The sequence below is a fragment of the Ornithodoros turicata genome, chromosome 2 (genome assembly GCF_037126465.1).
Source record: "Ornithodoros turicata isolate Travis chromosome 2, ASM3712646v1, whole genome shotgun sequence".
NCBI classification, from domain to species: Eukaryota; Metazoa; Arthropoda; class Arachnida; order Ixodida; family Argasidae; genus Ornithodoros; species Ornithodoros turicata.
Genome location: NC_088202.1, coordinates 102,257,408 through 102,262,939, shown reverse-complemented (window position 1 = coordinate 102,262,939; position 5,532 = coordinate 102,257,408). Strand labels below are relative to the sequence as shown.

Here is a 5,532-nt window from a genome sequence, read left to right as displayed (position 1 = left end):
CGCGCGCGTGGCCATCGTTGTCGTCGTTGTCGTCGTCCAGCGTCCGCTACAGAACATGCCGTTTTTAGTAGGTGAGAGGTGACCTTGTGACCGTTCGATGGGAGTCCGTGTGCTGCGCTTTTCAAAGCCTTGGTTTGATTTGATTTGGTGCATGGAAAAATAAAATAGGCCGGCTACACCAGTTTAATTAGAGATGAAGGTAAGTAAGTAAAGCGATAATCAAAGAGACTTAAGTGATGACGCACAATGAATGATGGATGATGACGCGTGAAAAGTCGCGCCGTTGTGGAAGCAGTAAGCACTGCGCACAGAAAATGAAATAAAACATACATGCCATCCTATATCGTGTGAAGACGCTTCTTTGTCTTATACTTTCCAAACTGTGTAGCTAAGTCATAAGAACATACCCGCTGCCTGTGGCAAATGTGTCTTCGTGTATTCAATGAATATCTTCCTAATAAAGCGTCGGAGTTCAGGTTTCACAGATTCCAAAGCGGATAAATATACAGCTATCATGACGCTCGCTTCACGGCGTTGTTTTATAGGCGGAGTCACCAGTAGAACCAGGCAATGTAGAAATGAATTCCACGAAAAGAAACCCGCCACGTGCGTGGAATAAACGCAGAAATATTTATGCGGACTGAACAAATTTATTTCCAGTGTGCAGGGATCAGCATACTTTTTGGATGCGTCCTGACACTTTGAGCCCTGGTGGGGGCAAACATCCTGCTCCTCAACAGTAGCGTGTGAAAACGTCACACTTCCAGCGGTTACGCAGAGTCTCTTTCCTTTGTGCTCGCATCTTCTTGATCATGGCTTCACTAAGCGATGCACACTCCCGGTGAGTTTCTGTCTGAGGCACCTCGTTAATGCCTTCTGAACGCTGGAAATCGCATCAAGACTATTTCACCGACATATATGCAATGCAACGTACTGTAACAACATGTAATGTATAAGGGAAGAAAGAATAAAGCGGAGTTTGGCAATGAAATCATTACAATTTCGTCGCAGCTACCTTTCCTTTTTTTTTTTTTTTTCTCGGCCCGATCAAACGATTACATGTGCGACACGTGTCCTACTCCGACCGTAGAGTGATATATGAACAAGGGGTTAATCACTAGGTTTGTAGACGTTACCGAGAAGCCCTTGTGCATAGTTCGGGAGATAGCCTGAAAGTTGACCACGAACTCTATAATATATTTGTTGTTCTTCAAGCTATACTGACTCAGATCTTAAAAAAGCAGACACACTTCCTATAAAGTCAACAAGTGCACTTGTTAATTTAAGCACATCATTGTACAGCATCCCTCGCGTGAGCTAATGGGACTTGAAGGCACGCCCGCGGTGCATTAATGGTGGTGGTGTCTTGACGGCTAAGGAAGGAAATGTTGAAGGCGAATTCCAACAGTCAGCTTACAGGCTAAAGCAGCCGCACTTTGGGTGATGGGAAAGATGCTCATGGCAGGTGTGCCTTATTTATGGGGCACAAGAGCGCCACAAGCGCTATGTCGCGCTATGTGGTAATCAGATCGCTCGGCAAACACATATCTAGACACACAGAATTGCGCGTTCTGTCAATGAATGGCAGATTGTTTTCGGTATTTCGGTAATTCCGGTAGACTGTTGGTCGATGCCGAACAAAGTGGTATCGGTTTCATAGATGGGTGTCCGGTTGCGACCGTCCCTTTAGTAGCGTTTTGCAATTTGGCGAGATCAGAGAGATTTACGAAGATCGCAGATTGTTATCTCTGGTCGTCTCTTTCCTCTCCTCCTCTTTTACACGTTCACTTCACGTACGAACGTTTATACTGTTGTACGAAGCGGTTTCATACCAGCATGCACTCCTCACTTGGGACACATCAGATGTGTCCACTTGCGTCCAGTACCCAGCTTTCGCAAATTCCGGCTTCAGCTGTGTTGCTTCGGTTGCGCAGTCCACCAAGACCATCCGAGCGAGGCCCTCATCGCACGCGGAATGAACAACCGCTACAAGACAGAACAACGTTATTTAGCGTTAGGGTAAATTATGATACGGCCCAGCGTTACCCGGTGGTTAACCATGACGCTAACGAAATGTTGTTGACTGTGTTTCTAATATACTGCACACAAACGAGGAAGGGTGAGAAAGTGAGAAAATTTCCAAAACTCTCATTCTGAACACTACAAGCTTCAAGTAACCCACATAGTATCACCTAAGACCAGAGTTGTGCCTAACTCGTTACAAGTAACTCGTTACTTGGTAACGGTTACTTTTTTTAGTAACGAACTAACGATTCAGTTACTTTTTAAAAAATGGTAATAGTAACGGAATCAGTTACAAAAATTGGTAACTCGTTACTGACGTTACTCGTTCCTTTTCTTCAGCGGGGGGAGCACATTTCGGCACTCCGTGTGGCGCAATGCGTGGACCTGCGTGACCCACGACCACGTGTGACTCAAAGTATTATTGAAGTCCCTCGTTGGATGTGTTGTTGACATGCTGAATCGTCTTAAACGAAGGCCCTTGTCTTTTCTCTTGTTTCCGTAACCTCCGACCATCACTCCTTCCCAAGGATGGGTACCAATTGTGCTATGGCTACAAAAAACGCGTTTCGACTTCTAGCCTTTTCTTGTCTTTGCTAAGCTTCTGAGAGCCCTAAATTATGACGCAGCCCCTCGTCTGTTTTTGGGAACCGTTGGTGATCGGTGGCACGGAAACCGGTGTCTTTTCTTGTGTTTTCATAACCTCCGATCACCCCCACTTCGGCAGCCGATGTCATCACACGAAAGGGAACGAACATCACTGATGTAAATTTCGAGTATCAGCTTCTTGTGAAGTGCATTTTCTCATTAATAATGAGTTGAAGGCAAGTGACGGCATGTTTGTTGGCTCCTTTAACTATGCGGCGGTAACGAAAAAGTAACTCGTTACCTGTGAGTAACGAGAACTCGTTACTTTTGTATGTTGGTAACGAGTAACGTATTTAGTTACTTTTTTCTGAAGTAACGGGTAACGGTATTTAGTTCCTATTTTTTTGGTAACGGGCACAAGTCTGCCTAAGACTATACAGCCATTCCGAGTGCAGATCTACACTGAAAGCACTTACTCGTGAGCGCACCCAATAGAAACGTGACAGCCAGAAGCCTCATGGTCTCTCAGGTTGATGCTTCGTTAGAAAAGAACCTGATCACACAGACGATGAAGCATGTAAGCTGCTTGGACACAGTGAACATGAAGTATGGACGGTCAAAGGGGGCCATTTGTAGATGATCGTGAGAATTGATAGCGTCACAACACAGCCTGACAAGCGTCATCAAAGATGGCATAGGTGTACAATACTATTCCTGTTGATTTCGTGCAGTAAGATATTATATAGGATACATGGTTAGAAGGAAGAACACTGCAACTCGACAATGGCCATGTCGCAGTCGCCCGAATTCATCAAACTGAAGTGAAATATGTAATACATTACCTGCACCGGGTATACAGAGAGGAGCTGTAAACCAGTAACTTAAGACATGTCATGAGGTGCCACCCTCCAATAACAGTTGTGAATCTGACATGTTACTACACTCACAAGTTGCGTAAAATGCGAGATATAAAGCACAATGGTGTCATTAAATGAACCAAATATAAAATTTACGATTGAAAATTGCCACAAACGTGAAAGGAGTTGTGAGCAAGTGTCCGCTAGTTACCATGAATGAAAGGACCTACCCCGTAGATCGCCGTACAGCATTTGACGACGTGGTAGCCGTCGCTTCCACGCGCATGGATTATCGTAGTGGAGAGGGCGTGTGTTGCGATCACTTCCTTAAACGACCAGATACGTTGTAGCTGTTTCAGTAGTCGATGAATGTCGAACAAATGCTAAACTCGGCGGTTTATGGCGAGCTCGGTATTAATTCTGAAACTATGTCAACAGACATAAAATTGATTGATATGGATGCTCCGCTTTCTCTACATATGTGCACACTTGTGAATGACCCATCACATCACTCTTTTTCGTTCGTTCGTGCGTGCGTGTACTATAGTATATGTACTGGGGGTCCAATAATTTCCCTTAAATAATTCCTTGATCAACATTGCAACTTAATGTTCTGGGAAACAATGTATCATATTTCTACGTAGTCCCCGTGCTTTTAAATACAGATCTGTCACCATCCGACTGCATCATCATCAGTTATTTGTTGTTGTTGGGAAGCTCTTGTATTGCAGCAGAGAAGGCGTCTTTTGGATTGGTGTGCACACTGCGAGGCATTCATGCACAGCTTCTTTCGCATCTTTGTTCCGGAGGGCAGGATGGGTGGGGACTTCTTGACCCGTGGTTTCACCTTAAGTGAGTTAGGCGGAGATTTGACGGAGATCACTTTAAGGACGCTACGAATATGGTAGTGACGCCAGCCGTCGCACCTGCATCATTTGCCGAACGTAACGGGTTTACTTAACCATTTCACGCTTATATTCAACGTACCGTGATTGTTTCTCTCGTCGCGCTTGGGTGCGAGGGTGCCTCAACTTCCTGATTTACCGATTTCTGATAATGCTGTAACGTGCTGCACAACTTGAATGCATAGCAGCACAGCATAGCTAGTACAACAGAGATATTATTTCCTGCCTTGAACGTGCAAGACGTAACGTCGCTCTCATTACTGGGGATTTCAAAACTGAAGGCTATCAATGTGGACACGTTTATCGAGCCAGTCATCCGGTTCCTTACTGTGTCGAGCATATATCCTGTTACAGCAAATCTAAATCTGTTACAAGCACGCTCTAAAAATGGTGGTGGTGTCGTGAATGGCTTGCCGTTGTGGGCCTTACTCATGTGGCGTCACTCTATAGCCAACAACAACAGCGCTTATTTTTAAAAGATGAGATGATGCGATATGATAGCAGATATTGAAATGATGACCGTCGAAAGTTAAATGTAAGCCCGTCGTTGCCAGTATTGGCGAGATGTCCGAGCCAAGGTCCTGCGTCAAATAAATGGCAACATCTTTGTTGTAACTCTGTCTAAAAGGTTTTTATCCTTAATAGCTCAGCGAAGCAACTGTGGCTATGAGCGCGTGCAGGTGTGGTCACACGGAGAAGGGGCATTAGGCATCGGGAAGGAGCTGAGGGTTATAGTATGGGTCCTGCGTCGATTTCAGGAGTGGCTATGCAGACAACCGCCTGGAAACCCACACTCTTAAAAATGAAATTCATGGCACAGCACGCTGCTAGTCAATCATCATCTCAAATGATATCCTTATCTGCCCTGACTTGTTGAAAACTAGAGGCGTACGCCTTTTTGATGACACTTATACTGTACATAATTGTCACAAAAAGGCGAATATCACAAAAAGGCGATATTGTCACAAAAAACGATATTCATCGAGATTATGATGGCTAGAAGCATGCTGTGCAGCGAAGATTATTTCTAAGACTGCAGGGGGAACCTCAGACAGCACAGCTGGGGTACGGTTCAAACCACCACCTCCCAGTCTGCTATTTGCTTGACCTTAGTAAGCAAAGCCTAAGGCCCCTCCACACTCTAAAACGGGGCTTCATAG

General features: G+C 45.0%; 1 long non-coding RNA gene across 1 annotated transcript; it reads right to left on the bottom strand.

Moving 5' to 3' along the window:
• Positions 1-628: 628 nt before the first annotated feature.
• Positions 629-3,792, bottom strand: LOC135383902 (uncharacterized). The gene is made up of 4 exons (XR_010420138.1): positions 3,698-3,792; positions 3,087-3,163; positions 1,833-1,986; positions 629-883 (listed from the first exon to the last, which is right to left on the bottom strand). It is a non-coding gene; the product is annotated as an uncharacterized LOC135383902 (long non-coding RNA).
• Between the last annotated feature and the right edge of the window lie 1,740 nt (positions 3,793-5,532).